Source organism: Benincasa hispida, chromosome 12, assembly GCF_027475165.1.
Source record: "Benincasa hispida cultivar pf3 chromosome 12, pf3_genome.v1.1, whole genome shotgun sequence".
Lineage (NCBI taxonomy): Eukaryota > Viridiplantae > Streptophyta > Magnoliopsida > Cucurbitales > Cucurbitaceae > Benincasa > Benincasa hispida.
In genome coordinates, this window is record NC_143489.1 from 37800767 (window position 1) to 37822271 (window position 21505).

At 38.4% G+C, this 21505-nt stretch overlaps 1 long non-coding RNA gene across 1 annotated transcript; it reads left to right on the plus strand.

Annotated features, from left to right (window-relative positions):
• Positions 1-19023: 19023 nt before the first annotated feature.
• LOC150031977 (uncharacterized) lies at positions 19024-21225 on the plus strand. The gene is made up of 4 exons (XR_016525564.1): positions 19024-19430; positions 19521-19612; positions 19699-20955; positions 21050-21225. It is a non-coding gene; the product is annotated as an uncharacterized LOC150031977 (long non-coding RNA).
• The last annotated feature ends 280 nt before the right edge of the window (positions 21226-21505 follow it).

Sequence of the window (21505 nt, forward strand, 5' to 3'; positions counted from 1 at the left end):
AGAAGTCTAGGTAGGGTAAAGGCGGGTGAATCTTTAAAGAAAATCTTTAGGTTATGCTTGAGGAAAAGCATTTTTTAAAATTTGGGGGTGTGATAATTGGTTGAAATACAAGTTATTACAACACAAATAAGTAAAACAATGAGAGAATGTGATGGTAAAATAGGCAATATTATGTCCAAAACCGCTAAACTGAAAAGAATTGCGATCGCGAGTGCTCTTCGCATAAAAGCAGTTAATCTACCTATTTTATGTAGGAACAATGCGATGATGTATATGAAATTGCGTTCCAAAGGCACAATGCGACAACACGCTTGAAGTCGCGATCGCAAGAAATGTGACCGCGAGAAGTTTCACAAATGGTGATCACATAAAAACCTTGCATCAAGGCAGTAGCATAATAAATCGTGATAGGACGTAAAGCTGGTGACGGTCGATTTCGAATTTAGTTGACAAGCTGTTAAAAGCCACACTGTTGCAAGTACATTGAACTTTCTGTGACTTTTAAATGGCGCAACATAATAGGGAAACTAATGCCGCCCATCATTGCAATCATTATAAGAAAAGCTGCTTCATCTTGAAATCTATAAATACCGAAGGCCACCACAGAGAAAGGGGGTTAGTTAGTTAGTCTGTTCACGTACATACTTATACATATACATAGAGGACGGAGAAAGAGCAAGGAGAAGAGGCAAAGCCGAGAGAGACTACTGGAAAACAATATAAAGGACAGAGGGCCAACCCTTGTGAGAGCAAAAATCCACTACTAGAACAGAGTTGAAGTGATAAAGAGTAATGTAAAAGGCATGGGAATCAAGACATTTATTACCGGACTTGTTATCTCTCAATTCCATTTGTTATTTTGTATTTAGTACTTTATTTGCAGAAAATGGAAACATCATTTCACTATATGTTCAATCTCTCCATACCACGCATGAGTAGCTAAATTTATGAATGGTTGAGAAGTACTTAGCTAGCATGACTTAAGATTTACATTTTATGCGATCATATTGTCTTCTGTATGCATCATTCACATTTGGACGTACTTGAGAAAGTAGTCTAAAGATAGAATCTAGTCTTGAGAGAGTCAGATTAGAATGTAGGCTTGAGAGAGTCAGATTAAATCGCATAAGCAAGAGTAGAAACTTAGACATGAGTTCTATCTGCTATTTATACATCGCATGTGCCCTATAAATAGGATTGGTGGTATGTGGTCACTTTGTCTTATGTATGCATTTGGACATACTTGAGATAGTAGTCTAAAGATAGAATCTAGGCTTGAGAGAGTCGGATTAGATCACATAAGCAAGAATAGAAACTTAGAAATAAGTTTTATCGGCATTTTTCACATATGCATCACATGCGTCCTAGAAATAGGAATTATGGCGTTCTGCATTGAGAAATGTAGTACTGATATTTGTGTGTAGCATGATCGCATAACTTGTGCACAATCTTAAGAAATGTTAGCTAAACCCCTTCATCGCATACTTATTGTAACTCTACGCCTTCATCAACTCTGTGTTCAACTCCGTCGTATAGGAAAAATCTCAATCAAAACACTATCCACTTCATTTGTTTTTACTACCGTAATAGAATCAAAGTGTTTGTCGCATATCTACTTAGTAGTCCCTGTGTTTGATCCTGGACTTACATGGAAACCTAAGAAGGTTTATACTTAGGCCTTGTTAGGAAAACTTGCATGATCACCACATAACACATATCACCGTAACTCACATCACATCGCATCACAATTTCACGCATCAATATGCGACTCTCTGATTCAATTGCGGTGGTGAAAAAGAAGTAGATAGTGTTTTGATTTCGATTTTCCTATGCGATGGAGTGAATGCAGAGTGATGAAAGCTTAGAATTATAACAGGTATGTAGAGAAGGGGTTGAGAAGAGATTTAGTTAACATTTCTCAAGATTGTGTACAATTCATGCGATCATGCTATACACAAATATCAGTACTACACCTCTTGATGCATAATGCCACATTTCCTATTTCTAGGACGCATGCGATGTGTATGAAAAACAGTAGATAGAACTTATTTCTAAGTTTCTACTCTTGCTTATGCGATCTTAATCTGACTCTCTCAAGCCTAGATTCTATCTTTAGACTACTTTCTCAAGTACTTTCAAATGATGAATGATGCATACATAAGACAAGATGATCGCATAAAATGCATAGCTTAAGTCATTCTAGCTAATTATTTCTCAACCCATTCAGAAAGTTAGTTACTCATGCATGGTGTGGAGAGATTGAACATAAATCGAAGTGAGGTTTTCATTTTCTATGAATAAAGTATTGAGTACAAAATAACAAATGGATATGAGAAATAACAAGCTAGGTAAGCAATGTCTTGCTTCCCGTTGCCTTTTACACTGCTCTTTATCACTTCAACTTTGTTCTAGTTGTAGTTTCTTGCTCTCGCAAGGGTTGGCCTTCTCTCTTTTGTATTGTTTTCCGGAAGTCTCTCAATTTTTCCAGGAACGATTTCTCTCGGCTTTGCCTCGTCTCCCCTGTTCTCTCTCCATCTCTGTGTACATGTAAATGCATATGTGCGTCTCCTCTCTCTCTCTAGTAGCATTCGGTATTTATAGATTTCAAGGTGAAGCAGCTTTTCTTACTAATGATTGCAATGATGGGCAGCATTAATTTCCCTACTCTGTTGCACCGTTTAAAAGTCATTGAAAGTTCAATGTACTTGCAACAATATGGTTTTTAACGGCTTGTCAACTGAATTCAAAATAGACCGTTATCAGCTTTACGTTCCATCATGATTTATTTTGTTGTCGCCTTGATGCGAGGTCTTTATGCAATCACTTTTTAAGAAACTTCTCACGATCGCATGACTTGTGATCGCAACTTCAAGCGCGATGTCGCATTGTGCCCTTGGATCGCAATTTCATATGCGCCATTGCATTGTATTTGCATAGAATAGGCAAATTAACTGTTTTTATGCAATGAGCATTAGTGATCGCAATTCCTTTTAGTTTGGCGCTTTCAGACATGATATTGCCTATTTTTCCATCACTTTCTCTCATTGTTTTACTAATTTGAGCTATAATAATTTGTATTTCTACCAATTATCACACCCCCAAATTTAAAACAATGCTTGTCCTCAAGCATAAACTAAAGATTTTCTTTAAAAATTCAACCGCCTTTACCCTACCTAGACTTTTCTAGGTGCCTTATTCAAATTGCTAAACAAATGACTTCTTAATTTCTATCCTGATCTCTTCCTAAATATTTCTAATCTTTAGGAACTGCAAGCTTAACCTTAAAAATTTTTTTACTCGTTTTCAGGATATCGCATGATTTATTTCAAATTTTATCTAACCGGGGTGTTTAAGTGATTTTGACCCTTGCACGATTCAGATATTTGTTTTTTGATCTTGTGCTAATCCGAGTGCCCAGCCTTCGTTTTGGCTTGCCCCCACAGGTGTCATGCGGACATCCAACTACGAGAAAGGCGCTCTTTCTCAGTCAAAACTGATGCCCATCTCTTTATTTGGCAGCAAAGTTGCGATCACTTGCTTTCTTCGTTGATCACGATTCCCACCTTCGTTTTGGCTTGCCCCTATGGGTGTCATACGAACATCCAACTATGAGCAGGATCGGGTCTCAACGTTATATAATTTTTTCTTTTTTTTTTTTAAATCGAATTTATAAAAGTAACAAGGTTGAAAATAACATTACTATCACCCCCAAATTTAACACACAACAATATCCTCATTTCGGAAAGGCGAAATAATTCATGCGATGTGGACTTAGGAAATTTCATAAAAATAATTTTGAAGGAAAGCTGGTAGACCACCAAATTTTAGAAATGTTTCATGAATTGATTGTGCTAAAATTAATCTGACTCTAGTACATGCGGTAAGAAAAAAAACGCATAAATTTCATCATTGAAGTCATAATGGGCAAGGGGTGAATGCGGCGACCAAATAAAGCAATCAAAAATTCAGGATTGAGTTAAACTAAAGAGGATGCGATAGTAAAATTAAGCAATATTAGATTGAAAATGAGAAGTGCAAAAATTGAAATAAGATGAGGCAAGGAAGGATACAACCCCCAAATTTAATTTTTTTTGCCCGCATCACTTTGATCGCATCCTTTCCTATGGTGGGCTGATTCTTTGATTGTGATGGTTTGATCAAACCGATCACGTGTTTTGAGGTTGTCGCATTGCATTATTGCAATCGTTCACTACGATCAGTGTGATAAATATCAAGAGGATAAAAAGTATGAAAGAAAGAGTTGGCAATCATAAAGAGTAGTAACCATGCAAAAATTAAGATAGATTCATGAAAGAAAAACAAAAAGAAGGATACTAAAAAAGGATATATTTCGTCCCTGATGAATGTGCGTCGCTTATCAATGCAAGGACTTAATGTTTCTTCATTCTGGCTTCCTCAAGTCCATAGAGGTTTTCTCGCGTTGAAAATCTCCTCATGATACATATTCACTCTTTGTCCATTTACCTTAAATGTGTTGGTTCCATCTTTATTTGTCAATTCTACCTCTCCGTTCGGGAATATTTCTTTAATTGTGAATGGTCCGGACCAACGCGATTTCAATTTTCTCGGTAAGAGTCGCAGCCTAGAATTGAACTTACCTTCTAACTTGCTTGGATATTTTTTTCACAAAGATGCTTGTCATGCCATCGCTTCGTCCTTTCTTTGTAAATTTTGGCATTCTCATACGCCTGCAATCTCTATTTGTCCAGCTCTAGTAGCTGAAGTTTTCTCTCTTCCCCTGCAGCCTTCAGATCAAAGTTAAGTTTCTTAACTGCCCACAACGCCTTATACTCTAATTCCAACGGTAGATGACAAGCCTTCCAAACACCAGCGCAAACGGTGGCATGCCTATGGGTGTTTTATAGGCAGTCTTATATGCCCACAACGCATTGTCAAGCTTCATGGCCCAATCCTTCCACAATAGATTCACCACCTTCTCTAAAATCGACTTGATTTCCCTATTAGAAACCTTGGCTTGTCTGTTTGTCTGGGGGTGGTTGATAACGGGCAGAAATGCATGTCATCATAGTGTTAATTTCTTAAACAATGCTGCCTTGCGTTGATAAAATGTGTTAGATTGCATCCAAAAAGCATTAATAGGAAATCGCATAGAAATAGTTGATTTTTGTATTCTTATGCAAAATATGTGTTGACGAAAGGCGAAAATTGCGATAATAGGAAATCATTAGTCGAACGCAACATCATTGCAAGGCTTTGCGGTGATTGTGTTCGCAAACATTTGCTCAAGAAGGATTGCTGCAACTTGGTAGGCGCATCTGGGTGAAAGTCATAATTAATCGCGATGGGGCAGAAAGTTGATGACGGTAGAATCTGAATTAAGTTGACAGTCGTTAAGGATAACAAGTACATTCAGCTTTTCAGTAAAAAATATTTGGCGCATCAATCAGGGAATTAAAGCCATCCCATCCGAGCAATCATAAGAGAAAAGTCGGCTTCACCTCGAACTCTATAAATACCAGAGGCATCCTTTAGAAAAGGGGTTGGAAAATTCATAAGTTCAGATCGCACGTCTTTGTCCATAGTTTTTCCTTTTTATTTCAAGGCAGAGCAAGAGAAGTGAAAAGACGCCGGAGATCGCTCAGGACAACTCGAGAGAGAACCCTGAGGCGTAGAAGCAAAGAGCAGACCGACCCTCGCGAGAGCGGACCAACCCTCGCGAGAGCGAGATTATCTTTTGAACACGAGTAGAAAGACAGTGTAAAAGCCTGGGAAGCAAGAGATTGCTACCAGGCTCTTTATTCTATTCATGCATTGTTGTTTCATACTTCATCTTTATATTTATACAATGGAAGTTCTTATTATACATCTGTTCACTCTCTTAGTACGCATGAGTAGCTAACTAGTCGAATGGGTTGAGAAGAACTAAGCTAACATGACTTAGGAAGTTCATTGCTTGCGATTATCTTGTTTTATGTTGTGCCATATATCCCTTTAGAGCTATTCGGGAGAGAGTCTAAAGAAAGAACCTATGACTTGAGAGATCTAGGTTAGAATCTAGACTCGAGAGAGCAAGATTAGAACTGCATAAATAAGAGATAGAGACTTAGAGATAAGCTCTGTTTGCCAACCTACATCGCATGCGGGAGATAGGAATGATATTATGTGGTCGCCTTATTTGTGTGTGTGTCATTTTTTCATCGCATAAATAAGAATAGAGGCTTATGTGTAGGTCCTATAGACTTATCGTATATATCGCATGCGTTCTAGCCTTAGAAGCCGTGGCATTTGCACCGAGAGGTGGTTTACTGTTTTATGCATGTTGCATGATCGCATAGCATGAACACATCCTAGGAAGTGTTAACCGAAACTTTTCTCAACCTGTTCACCACATACTCATCGCATCTTCCATTTTATCAACTCTTTTCAAACTCCGCTGCATTTGTTTATTTTTCATTACCGCAAACAATAACCTCAACAACTATTTATTTATTTGGTTACCACAAAGTTTTCATAAAAATTACCACCGCAACCTATTTTCCCAAGTCCCTGAGTTCGACCTTGGACTTAACAGAAAACTCAGTGGGGTTTACACTCGGATTCCACTGAGGAAACTTGAGTGTTCAACGCATTTTCACCATCGCATTTCATTCATAATTCCACGTCATAAAATCAAGCATCAGTGATATACGATGGCGATCTTATGGTGGACATTGTATTTGATTAGCAATTTGTTAATGATACGATTCAAAAAATGGGTCCCTTCATCACTTATTATGGCACGTGGAGTGCCAAAACGAGTGAAGATGTTTCTCTGTAAGAACTTGGAGACTGTTGCCGCATCGTTTGCAACGCATGAAACCGCTTCTATCCATTTGGAAACATAGTTGACGGCCAAAAAAATGTATTTAGGACCATTTGACGATAGAAATGGTCCCATGAAATCTATACCCCAGATATCGAATAGTTCCACTTCCATTTCCACTTCCAAACGCATTCAACGATCGAGCTATTTTGGAGAAGTCCTTCATAAATCGTCTGTAGAACCTCACGTGTCCTAAAAAACTCCTTAAAGCTTTCACATTTGCTGGAGGTGGAAGTTTTTCTATGGCTTCAATTTTTGCTTTATCCACCTCTAGCCCATTCTTTGAAACCTTGTGCCCAAGCACAATTCCTTCTTTAACCATGAAATGACACTTTTCCCAGTTCAGTACCAGATTATTCTCTTCACATCTTTTTAGTATTCTCTCCATTTTTTTCAGAAAGATTTCATATGTTGCCCATAAACTGAGAAATCGTCCATAAAGATTTCAATTGAGTCTTCAAGGTACTCGGAGAAGATTTCCATCATACATCTTTGAAATGTGTTGGGCGCATTGCATAGTCCAAAAGGCATGCGACGAAAGGCGAACGTTCCATATGGGCAGGTGAATGTGGTCTTTTCTTGATCCTCTAGTGCAATCATAATTTAGTTATAGCCTGCATACCCATCAAGGAAACAGAAATAGTCATTCCCTGCTAGTCGGTCGAGAATTTGATCAATGAAAGATAAGGGGAAATGATCTTTCTTTATCATCGCGTTGAGTTTCCTGTAGTCCATACAGATCCGCCAACCTGTGACAGTCTTCATGGGGATCAAATTTTTATTTGCATTGGGGACTACTGTAATCCCACCCTTCTTGGGAACGTATTGCATGGGCTAACCCATGTGCTATTGGCGATAGGGTATATAAGGCCGGCATCTAACCATTTAATGATTTCTTTTAACAACCTCTTTCATCGCAGGGTTCAGTCTATGTTGAGGTTCTATCGAGCCTTTCTGGTTTTCTTCGAGCCGAATTCTATGCATGCAGTACGTCGGGCTAATTCCTCTAATGTCTGTGAGTGTCCATCCGATTACTCTAATATATTTCTTCAGAATACTGAGCAGCATAGTTTCTTTTTCTTCCAGTAACGCAGAGGATATGATTACTGGCAAGGTTTCATTAAAGCCAAGGAAAACATACTTCAAGTGATTTGGTAGAGTTTTCAACTCCAGTATAGGTGGTTGCTCTAAGGAGGGTTTCTGTGTTTTTCTTTCTTCATCCAAATTCAACTTTACTTCATTGTTCACTGTCTCTGTTATTGCATGGCAGGTTTATAAGGATGCTGTCGCATCCTCTCTTTCTTCATTTTCTTCCTCGGACTCCCAATCTTCAATGCAAGTGTGCTCATCGTCGGAATCTGATAAACCTTCATCTTCTGGGAACTTCATTGCCTTGATAATATTAAACTTGAGCTTCTTTCCATTAATTCTCATTGTGATTTCTCCCTTGTGCACATCTATTTGAGCACGACCAGTAGACAAGAATGGTTTTCCCAATAAGATTGGCATGTCTTTATCCACTTCGTAATCTAGAATGATGAAGTTTACAGGTAGAATGAATTTGTCTATTGTGACCAAGACATCCTTCAATTTTCCTTCAGGGTGTACTAGGGACCTATCTGTAAGTTGGAGAGTCACTGTTGTGGGTGTTAGCTGACTTACATTCAATTGTTTGAAGATTGACAGGGGCATTAAGTTTATGCTTGCCCCATGATTGAATAATGTTTGACCAACGTAAATCCTTCCTATTGAGCAGGGTATTGTAAAGCTGCCTGGGTCGCGCTTCTTTGGTGGGATTATAGTATTTGACTCTTGTGTTAATGCCACCATGGAAAATTTTCCTGTGCTTCTCTTCTTCGAAACAATATCCTTCAAAAACTTGGCATAACCAACATCTGCTTTATTACTTCTATAAATGGAATATTGATGTGTAGTTGTTTCAATATTTTCAGGAAGCGATGATACTGACCTTCATCGTTTTGCTTCTTTTTCAGTCTTTAAGGAAATGAAGGTAGATGTACTTTCACTGTTCCATTGTCTGGAGGTTTAGAGGTGATCGCATCTTTAGGTTCCACAGTCTCAGACTTCTTTGACTCAGTTTGCGACAACAGTTTCTTTGATTCAATCGCATGTTCCTCCATTGAATCGGTCTTGCTAGGCTCCTTCCTAACTTCTACCATCGCCTTTCCACTTCTTAGAATGACTGCTTGGTAGTCTTTCCCTGTATTCCCTAGATTGCGTGGAAGCTCAATTGAGCTAGGTAATGTCCCTTGCGGTCTATTCTTCAGCTCTCCCGCAATTTTTCCTATTTGAATTTCTAAATTGCGAATGGATGTAGCTTGGTTCTGAAGGACTGTTTCATTCTTTTCGATGTATTAATTTAACAAGTTCTTCAGGGATGATGATGGTGCTGTTTTAGAGCTGCTAGCTTGTTGTTGTTGTTGTTCGTTAGTTCTTTGGAAAAATCATGGTGGTCCTTCTCTCTGCACCATAGGCTGACTGCCTTATTGTTGGTTTTTCTTCCAAGCGAAATTAGGGTGGTTTCACCACCCCGGGTTGTAGGTGTTTGAAAAAGGATTGTTTTTAACAAAGTAGATTGACTGAGGATTTCATGGACACTCCTCAACAGAATGTGATTCTTCACATGCAGCACAGCTGGTGCTTGTTTGCTCTATCGCATTGACTTGCCCACTTCGAGTTCTGGAATTGTTTATTGCGATGCCTTGCAATAAATTTATCATCGCATTCATTTGATTTTGCAATGATGCAATGGCACCATTACTTGCATTACCTTCTCTGGGTTTTGCTTTTTGATCGCTTTCTTGCCAATCATCGTGGTTTTTTTCGATGCAATTGATGCGTTATTTTATGAAGTGAAATTATGGATGATATACGATGGTGAAATTGCGTTGAGCACTCAAGTTTTCTCAATAGAGTCCAAGTATAAACCTTACTGAGTTTCCTAGTAAGTCCAGGGTTGGGGACTTGGGGAAACAGTATGTGGTGGTAATTTTTAGGAAAACTTTGTGGTAACCAAATAAATCAATAGTTGATGAGGTTGTCATTTGCGTTAAGGAAAAAATAAACAAATGCGGCGAAGTTTGAAAAGAGTTGATAAACAGAAGATGCGATGAATATGCGGTGAACGGGTTGAGAAGGGTTTCGGCTAACACTTCCTAGAACACGTTCATGCTTTGCGATCATGCAACATGCATACAATAGTAAACCACCTCTCGGTGCGAATTCCATGGCTTCTAAGGCTAGAACGCACATGTAAAAGTGTCTATAGGTCACATAAGCCTCTAATTCTTGTCTATACGATGATACATAAACAAGGCGACCACATATCATCATTCCCATCTCTAGGATGCATACGATGCAAGTTGGCAAACAGAGCCTATCTCTAAGTCCCTATCTCTTGTTTATGCAGTTCCAATCTGACTCTCCCAAGCCTAGATTCTGACCTGACCTTCCCAAGCCTAGATCCTGTTCTTAGACTACCCTCCCAAGTATCTCTAACGGACGAATGAAGCACACATAAATACAAGATAATCGTAAGTAATAAAGATCCTAGGTCATGTTAACTTAGTTCTTCTCAACCCATTTGACTAATTTAGCTACTCATGCATGCTAAGAGAGTAAATAAATGTAGAATAAGAATTTCTATTGTATAGATATAAAGATGAAGTACAAGACAACAATGCAAGAATAGAATAATGAGTTTGGTAGCAATCTCTTGCTTCCCATGCTTTTACATTTTCTTTTCTACTCGTGTTCAAAAGATAATCTCGCTCTTGCGAGAGTTGGCCTGCTCTCTGCTTCTTCGCCTCAGGGTTCTCTCTCGAGTTTCCTTGAGTGATCTTCCGGCATATCGGCTCTTCTCTTGCTCCGTCTTAAAATAAAAAGGAAAACTATGGACAAAGACGAGTTGAGCTCTTAAAAACTCGTGAACCCCTTTTTTGAAGGATTCCTTTGGTTTTTATAGAACATCCAAGGTGAACAGCTTTAATGCCCTGACTGATTTGCCGAATATTTGTCATCGAAAAGCTGAATGTACTTGTTATCGTTAGCGACTGTCAACTTAATTCGGATTCGACTGTCATCAGCTTTCTGTCCCATCGTGATTAATTATGCCTTGCACCCAAATGCGCCCACCATGTTGCGCCGACCAAGTTGCGACAATCCTTCTTGAGCAGATGTTTGTGAACACGATTTCCTATGATCGCAATTTCCGCATTGCGTCAACGCATTTTCTGCATAAAAATACAAAAATCAATTGTTCCTATGCGGTGAACGCATGCAACCACAATATAATAAACTTAATGCTTTTTTTGGACGCAATTTAACATGTTTTATCAACGCAAGCCAGCATTGTTTGAGAACTTAGCACTATGATAACGTGCATTTCTGCCCGTTATCAACGATCAAGAATGTTCTTTGCCTCATCATATGTTTTGACCAGCAGACCTTCTGCTGCTACCACATTGGCAGCTGTCTGCGATGCAGAATTGAGTCCATAATAGAAAAATTCCATTTGTAGCAATCCGGCAATCCATTGTGTGGGCAGTCGTGCAATAGTCTCTTTAATCTCACTCATGCGTCACTGAGTGTTCGTTGATGTCGTGATTCAAGCTTAGAAGTGTATTGTATAAAATAATTGGAAAAATAAGTGTAAATATGAATGATGCGTTGATACGTTTATGGTGTATTAGTAACGCGTTGATGCATTAGTGATGTGCAACAGGACACATGACACTCCTCTAGTGACGTTCAAGTTTTCCTAAATCAGATCCAAATATAAATCCGACTCAGGTTCCTGGTAAGTCCAGGGTCGAACTCAGGGATTCAGATTAAAGCTAATGCAGACCTTGTGTTGTAATTGTTGTAGGGATATCCTAAATGTATGGAGAAATGAGTTATTTACACTAAGCTGCTCTGTGTGTGTGTGCAAGAAGATACAAAAGGGTCGAGTAGAGAATGATGGGTCGTGTGAAAATGGAGTTTGATGCAAGTGATCTGCGTCGATCTAAGTTAAATGTACACGAACAAGAATATGATGTGAATGAGATGACTTGTTTATCTCCGTTTATGCGTTAGACTCTATTCGACACTTCTCAATGCGAATATCATACAATACCTATCTTTATGATGTATGCGTCAAACACTGGATGCAATAAAACACCTGTGCGTCTATCTCTAGATATACTAGGCGTTCTAACATGATGCTGGCTTACTTATTCTTTCGAATAGTTTAAGCTAAAGATGCTTTTACCAATTGATTTAGTTGGCTTAAGCATTCAAAATGGAATTTTGCATGAAGTTATAGATGCATCCAACATAAACAAGAAATAAACAGTGGCAAAGTATGATAGATCGAATATGTGAATTTATAAAGAACTTGATTGTCTTTACAAAACCAATACTTAATCAAATGAGAAGATGAAAGCGATAAGTAAGATGAAATGAAAGGAGTGAAGCTACAGAGTACAATCTCTTGTCCTCCTTGGCTCAATTCTAGTCGTGTACAACCACTTGTGTAAGAATTGGAAGAAATGTCTCTCTCGAGCTCAGCTTCCTCCGCTCCCTGATCGACGATGGTGGGGTTCTCTTCCCTCTTGTTCTTCTCGGCATCACAACACAGCTCTAACGATCTATGATTCTAAACTAAGACTAAGACTTAAAAGTCGGAGGAAACTTTTGAACTGGTGGGATTTCTTCTATTTATAGGCGTCGGTCTTCTCCAACTTGATGATGGGTAGCATTAAATTCCATACCCTAGTAAGCCGCCTGATACTCAGATGCTTTTCAGACGCCGCCCACTGCAGGTGCCCATGCTTGCAAGTGGTGATTTGACACAAAAAGCCTGAATCAATTAATCTTCCTTGCGTTGAATCCCTCCGACGCATGCCCCATGCATTAGACTTTGCCTGCGACACATTTCTTAATTAGGCGTTAGCCTTTTGTTGAGATCCTGCAATATCATGCGTTAGTGCCACAATATTTTAGCAATAAACATTCTTTTGCATGAGTTTGATAGTGTTCGAGTAATTCCATGCGTTTTCTCTAAAAATGATGAGATTGTATCATTAAAGACCCTAATTGTTCCAACTTTTGAGACATAATAACTTGTATTTCTACAATTTATCACACCCCCAAATTTGAACAATGCTTGTCCTCAAGCATTCCATAAATAATTCTTTGTTATCTCCCTTGTCTTTAGTGTGCAGTGTTCACCTCTCATCATATTCACTTATAAGCTTGAGACTGGAGTTTGGAAAATGTAACATAGGTTGATTCTTTTCTAAAAGGAAGAATGTTTTATTTCAGGTGTAGCAAGCTTTTCGTCTACAAGTCCTTTTGTTTCTCAAAACATTCTTGTTTTTTCTAAACCAGCAATGCGTTAGATGCTTTTTTTAAAAAAAAAATAGATGTCGTTTAAAAAGAAAAAGTATAAATTTTCAGTTACCTATGCATTGTTCCAAGTGTCCCACTTTCGTTTTGGCTTGCCCCCACGGGTGTAATGCGGGCATCCAACTATGGGTGAGAGCCCTTCACAACTAAACTCATATCCAGCATTCATGCGTTTCAAGATACAGCTTCTTTAAACTAGATAGAGGAGTTTTGGGATGCATTGGTCTAGGAGACTTTACTTTGTTTTGGCTTGCCCCCACGGGTGCCATGTGAGCATCCAACTATGGCTAAATGTCTGTTCCAATTTCTTAACCCATGCCAATTTAAGGTTTTTCTTTTAGAGTAATGACAGAGGAGTTGCGTTTAACATCTTTCTATTTTGTTTCCTTTCTTTTTGATGTACTCGATTAATGCATCTTAACTGAGATTTCCCTCATCCCCAAATTTGGAGATCAGCTAAATCCTCTTTGCTAAATGAAAAACAAAATTTCGAAAAGGCTTTGAGAGTTTAGAAAGGAGTTTTGATTTAAAGCTTGCATGCATTAGAAAGAAAACATGTAGTCTTTTTAGAAAAGTTCAGGCTTTGTTGATTTTTGTGAGGATAAAAATTAAATGTCAACATATAGACAATGTGAATATGGACGATGGAGTGTTATGTTTTTTATCGCTTATACACACTACTGATGGATGAATGTAATACAAGCTCATGTTGCCATAAACTTGTGAGGATAAAAATGGAGTGTTATCTTTATCTATTGCGTTGATGAATGAATGAATGATGCTCTATATGCACTCAAGTGATTTGCGATAAAGAAATTTTATGCCATACTATGTTCTAAGTGTATGCGTTGATAGTGATATGCTCGTAGTATGTGATGAACTAGTGCGTGTCACAAGTTTCCTTGCACTGAAACCAAGTATAATTCCAATGCAAGTTTCTCAGAGTGATCCGAGGTTAAACACGGGGATTGTTGTAGTTAAATGTGATACTTATGTGATACATGCGACCGGTTGTAATAATGAATAAAGAATTTTGGTTTGTACAGAAATATAAATTTCGCTAAAAGTAAAAGAGTGTTGATAAAGTAAAATGCATTGTAAAGTAAAGATGCGTTGATAAAGTAAATTCTTAAACTACTATGATACATGATACATGATACAGGGGTTGAAGACTGATTGTGAAGTTGTACAAAAGGATCTATGGATGCGATGGCAAGTCTTATGAATGAGACAGAAAGAGAAAGAGTAAAGAGTAAAAACATCGCAAGTTCGTCAATCGTGTTAAGGACGCAACTAAGGTTCTGCTTTCCCTTGGCATACACCCTTCAGTGATCGGCCGCGTTCCCATACGTCTATGGTGAACCATTTCTGGAAATACTTCTCGCTTTAGTTAACGCATTCTTCTAACCTTCTCTCGATAGGCGGAATAACATCTTCACTTCTGCTCTCACAGGTGAAGATGCCGTCGAGCATACTTTAGCTAAACTTAATTGATTCCTTGACACAAATTAATTCAATCGCTTAACTCTCGCTATTTACCCCGGGGATTAAGAACACATCATGGAGAAAATGGATGATAAATGTATGGAAAGAGACAGGGAGATGATAACGATGCCGATGATAACATTTAATTCTAAAATTGACCATTTTGATACATGTTTATGAATGAGGGATTAAAGAAGATGAACACAGAAGAAGAATTAGAGAATAGAAACAAATACGGAAAGAGTGTCAACGTCTTGACACAGATCCCGATTGGAGACTTGTGCTTGTTGACGTATGGATGTGGTGGAGAGGAAAGCTTCCCTCTCAGGCTTGCTTTCTCGGTAGAATTGATCTTTTGCACAGAGCTTCAGCTTCGAGAATCGGAAAAATTCTTTGCTCGAAGACTCACCTTTTGGCCTTGTCTCGTAGTTCTCCTGAATTTACTCTATAAAGTGGCTTCAGACCAGCCTCTCTCCCCGAGTATCTGTATCAGTCTGTATATCTCTATATGTGTATCTCATTATATCTTTCAGCGAATTTGAGGAAGCTATTTATAGGCAAGACCTTGACTCTTTGAATTTGTGGTCCCCACTATCTAATTATGGTAGTTCCTGCAATGGCGGAATGGAAAATTCCTTTCTATTCCACGATCAATCTGTCAGAATTGCACAACTAAAAGTTGTACACTTGTCAGAATCGTCCACGAATGCGTTGCTCTTCACATCTTCGATCTATCACCGCATTCAGTGTTGTTTTTTATTACCGCATGCGGTTGAAATGCGTTGATCGCTAAAGCTCTTGATCGATTGTCGCATGCGCCGTCATTGCGTTGATCATCTCTTCGTTCTTGATTGATGAGCGCATGCGATGTAGATGCATTGTACATTTTTTCTTCAAGCCATTAATGCATGCAGTGACCTATTTCCTACAAAACAGAGACTGAAACATTCTATTTCGCCATCGCAATGGTGTTAGTGGGGTGTGTTTACGAAATTTCATAATTTTCGTATTTCTTAGCCAATTCTTATACTATCAATGCAACTTTTCTTTCTTTTTTCCGCAATATCTAAATAAAACAGCATAAATAACTTGTATTTCTACAAGTTATCACACCCCCAAATTTAGATATATGCTTGTCCTCAACCATATCTTTGACTAAGGAAATTTCGCTCAATTCTTATCCTAACTTTGCATCGATTGGTTGCTTTGAATGCTCCACCTCTACAACATTACTTAACAACACAATTTCCTTCTATCCTTTAATAATTCATCAATATGCTCTACTTTATTCTTTTATACAACAAACCTCTACTAAAAAATTCCCTTATTTTGAGAAGAATGTTTACCTCTTCTTGCAAAAATAACTAATTGCGTCTTTATGCGGTGGTCTGGGTTGCGTCATTTTATTGGAGACTGTTGATCATGGTTACACCCTTCATTTTGGCTTGCTCCCACAGGTGTTATGCGAGCATCCAACTACGGTTGTGTGCCAATCTCAACTTCAACTCTTGATTTTCAACTAAGCTTTACTTTTGCTGGTCAGAGGAGTTGTCTCTTATATTCTTATTTTCTCTCTCTCTCTTTTTTTTCATATTACGCCGATCTTGGAAACCTACCTTCATTCTGACTTGCTTCAATGGGTGACATGCGAACATCTAACTACGATCTTGGAAACCTATATTCGCATTTGACACTTCTCAATGCGAATATCATACAATACCTATCTCTAGGATGTATGCGTCAAACACTGGATGCAATAAAACACCAGTGCGTCTATCTCTAGATATACTAGGCGTTCTAACTTGATGCTGGCTTACTTATTCTCTCGAATAATTTAAGCTAAAGATGCTTTTACCAATTGATTTAGTTGGCTTAAGCATTCGAAATGGAATTTTGCATGAAGTTATAGATGCATCCAACATAAAAAGAAATAAACAGTGGCAAAGTATGATAGATCGAATATGTGAATTTATAAAGAAATTGATTGTCTTTACAAAACCAATACTTAATCAAATGAGAAGATAAAAGCGATAAGTAAGATGAAATGAAAGGAGTCAAGCTGCAAAGTACAATCTCTTGTCCTCTTTGGCTCAATTCTAGTCGTGTACAACCACTTGTGTAAGAATTGGAAGAAATGTCTCTTTCGAGCTCAGCTTCCTCTGCTCCCTGATCAGCGATGGTGGTGGTTCTCTTCCCTCTTGTTCTTCTCGACACCATAGCACAGCTCTAAGTTCTACGATTCTAAACAAGACTAAGCTAAGACTAAGACTTAAAACTCGGAGGGAACTTCTGAACAGGTGGGATTTCCTCTATTTATAGGCGTCGGTCTTCTCCAACTTGATGATGGGCAGCATTAAATTTCATACCCTGGTCAGCCGCCTGACACTTAGATGCTTTTCAGACGCCGCCCGCTGTAGGTGCCCATGTTTGCAAGTGGTGATTTGACACAAACAGCCTGAATCAATGAATCTTTCTTGCATTGAATCCCTCCGATGCATGCCCCATGCTTTAGACTTTGCCTGCGACACGTTTCTTAATCATGCATCAGCCTTTTGTTGAGATCCTGCAATATCATATGTTAGTGTCATAGTATTTTAGCAATAAACATTCTTTCGCATGAGTTTGATAGTGTTGAGTAATTTCATGCATTTTCTCTAAAATTGATGAGATTTTATCATTAAAGACCTTATTTGTTCCAACTTTTGAGCCACAATAACTGGTATTTCTACAAGTTATCACTGAGAAATTCATCTTCTTCTTGTTCAAAATTGGTGATCAATTTTCTTCTTCTGGCATTCTCAGTGGGAGGGAAATATTTCTTCATAAACTTTTCCACAACCTTCTCCCATGAAGTTATCTCTCCTGGTTTAAGGGTGTATGCCCATTTTCTTGCTTTATCGCATCATGAAAATGGAAATAGCATGAGTCGAACCTCTTTTGTGGAAATATTATGGAACACAAAAGTGTTACAAATTTCAATGAAGCTTCGTACATGGGCGTGCGGATCTTCACCATGCCGTCCTCCGAATTGTCCTATTGTTTGTATCATTTGTAACATTACTGGCTTCATCTCGAACCTTGATCCATCAAATGCTTGTCCAATGATTCCTGGGGAGAAATCATACAAGTTTGGTGACGCATAATCCCGGATGGGTCTATTGTGATCATTTGCCAGTAGGATAGGATTTTCCATTATGTTGTTTTCGTTTGCTGCTCGTTCTTCAGGTTGTTCAGCCATTCTGTGAACTCTTCCTTGTCATCTTTTTCTATCTTCTGCGAAATGTTCTTTCGATCTCTGGGTCGTATTGGGCTTAGGAGGGTGTTCTTTGCTCATGTGATGCTTGCTTCTTCCTTTACTGAAGGAATGGCAATGCAACAAAGGTCGAAATCTGCAAAGATCCAAGAGGGTTGATGTTAGCATAATCTATTCCTGTTCTCTCTCCATCTCTGTGTATATGTATATGAGTATGTGTATCTCCCCTCCCTCTCTGGTAGCATTCGGTATTTATAGATTTCAAGGTGAGGCAGCTTTTCTTACTAATGATTGCAATGATGGGTGACATTAATTTCCCTACTCTGTTGCACCATTTAAAAGTCATCGAAAGTTCAATGTACTTGCAATAGTATGGTTTTTAACGGCTTGTCAGCTAAATTCGAAATCGACAGTTATCAGCTTTACGTCCCATCATGATTTATTATGTTGTCGCCTTGATGCGAGGTCTTTATGCGATCACTTTTTAAGAAACTTCTCACGATCGCATGACTTGTGATCGCAACTTCAAGCACGTTGTCGCATTGTACCCTTGGATTGCAATTTCATATGCTACCATAGCATTGTATCTGCACAGAAAAGGTAAATTAATTGTTTTTATGCGATAAGCATTAGCGATTGCAATTCCTTTTAGTTTGGCACTTTCAAACATGATATTGTCTATTTTACAGTTTATAACACCCCGCACATTTTTTAGTAATAATGTAATTACAGTAACTTTATTATTTGGAATTTCAGTAATTGTTATTAGTTGGAGGGCAATTTTAGAATTTTGGACTTCAAGTATAAGTGCGGGAATTTAATTGTTGGCATGAAATTTATCAATTTGAAAATTAATGGCAAGAATTAATTTTCCTTTGAAATGGAAAGGAATTTAATAGTATAAAGTGGAATAAGGAAAGGAATTAAATATAATTATACCTATTTCCTATTTTAGTTATTATTATTATTTTTATACAAAAAAAATCTTTTTCTTCTTCTTCCTCTCGCACAACACCCCTCCCCTCCCGATTTCTTTTCTCTTCTTCTTCCTCACGCACAAAGACCCTTCTGACCCAGCCAGACACTACCGTCGACAGTGTCGAAGCTCAGTATGCCAGTGACCACGCCGTCAAACAAATAGGGAGCCAGTCGTGCCATCCGCTTCTGCACACTGTCGCCTTCTTTCAGCCCGAATCGGAGGAGCCCGCCACTCTTTAGTTCGCGCCGCCCAGCCTCATCCACGTTTGCAGCCTGCACCGCCCAGCCCTTGACTCACGCGCCACTCATCTTTCCAGCCCTGCAGAACCTTGAGCCATCGGTTCGCTGCCCTAGATCTGTCCCACGGACTACTCGTGTTTCTGTCATGGGGCCGCCATTTAACTCCCTTCACCAGTTTTCGCCGCCAACTCTTGGTTTTTTACCAGATCTTGGATTTAGGTAAGGTCGATTTTGTGGGATGGATTTCTTGAAGGATTTTGACACCCATTGATTATTGGATTAAATAATCATTTAATTCATGTTTTGAAGGTTCTAAGTCGTCGTTCGTTGGAATTAGAATCTGTTAGGAGGAGATTTTGGAGTCGAAATCTTGGGAGTGGTTGTTGATCAACTTTCTTTGGGTAAGCTTTTGGGTATTTTGGATTTGGGTCTGAGGTTTCGCAGTTATTGTTGGACTGAAATTTAATGGTTGTATTCGTATGTTAAGGTCGTTGCTTCAAACCGCTGTCATCGTTTGGTTGTCTGATTTTATCTGTGGATTTTCGATAAAGGTAAGTAATCTTACTACTGGAACTGCCCACTGGCCAGGCATTAGATGTATGCTAGCATGATAAATGTATGTTATGGCAGAATGTTAGCATGATAGACTGATAGTATGATATGATCAAAGTATGTTCTGGTACGAGATCTGAATTATTTAATTATGCACATAGACACTTGAATGCTAGTATGAGATGGTATGTGCTTCCATATGGTTGTATTTGATCTGATGATGTTAAGGTATACATGTATGTTGTAGGACCATGATGTTGAGGTATGCATGTATGTGGTAGACCCATGATGTTGAGGATTATATGTATGTCATAGATTCGTACAGTGATGATTATGATGTTGAGACTATGCAAATGTCCTTACTGATTAGTTAGATGCCCATTAGATTTTGTGTTTCCTTCGGGATTCACCAGTTTGTGTTTCCTTCGGGATTCACCAGTTTGTGTCTCCTTTGGGATTCATTAGAGGTAGTGGGCATACTTAATACAGTAGGATAGGACTCAATCTCCTTCTTGTTTTATGTGTATATGTGTCCCATGAGGACTAGAGCAGTTTATATGTTTCACTAGAGGTGGGTATCTAGAGAACATAGATGCCCAGCCTGACCCCAGTAGTGGGGATACTTACTGAGTATTTTATACTCATTCTTTCTCAAGTTATTGTTTCAGGTAAGGGTAGATATGTGTCGGTGATGGACAAGCGAAATTCATGATCGAGCTACTGGGACTAGTTTTTACACTTCTGCATCATGAAATTTAAAGTCATTTTCATGTTTCTCTTAACTTTTAGTTTTGATGTTTAAAACTTACTTTTAAGAATCGTTTTTCAAACTTATTTATAATCCTCTATGATTTATGGGTACCCTACTATTGTTTTAATATTTGAATTGAATGAAAGTCTTTTGAACTTACCTTATTTAATTAGCATTTATTTCGCCATAATAGAGTGTCGTTTTGAGTTCCATGCATGCATGTATTTAGTAACGGCCTACCTTAAGTCCTAGGGGGTCGGGTCGTTACACCATCTCTTTGTCTCATTGTTTTACTAATTTGAGCTGTAATAACTTGTATTTCTACCAATTATAACTGGACAACCAGTGAGGGTTGACAAGGGAAAGTTCTCCATTGCAACTAGAACGTGCACTGGAAGAGGAACTACCCCAGGTATTTGACAGAACAGAAGGCCAAAGAAGGTAAATGTGATTTATTTGTAGTTTAGTAGAGAATGATGATTTTGCCTTGATTATTGACTCTGGGGCCACTAACCATGTTTGCTCTTCATTTCAGGGAGTTAGTTCCTGGCAGCCAATTGATGCTAGAGAGATGATGATGCAAGTTGGAACTGGGCACGTCTCAACTGTGGTAGTGGGAGATCTCTAGCTATCTTTACAGAACAAATTTCTCATTTTGAATTATGTATTTGTTGTTTCTGATTTAAAAATGGACTTCGTTTATGAAAAGTGTCTTTTAGAACATCATTATCAAATTAACTTTTCTTATAATAAAGTTTTTACTACTAAGAATGGTGTTGATATATGTTCTGCTAAATTGGAAAATAATTTGTCTATGCTAAGGCCGTTAGCAAAAAATGCCCTCCATAACATAGAGATGTTGAAAACTGTCGTAACTCAATATAAGCGACCTAGAATTTCTCTTAAGGAAAATGCTCATCTTTGGCACCTAAGACTAGGACACATTAATCTCAATAGGATTGAGAGGTTGGTGAAGAATGGATTTCTAAGC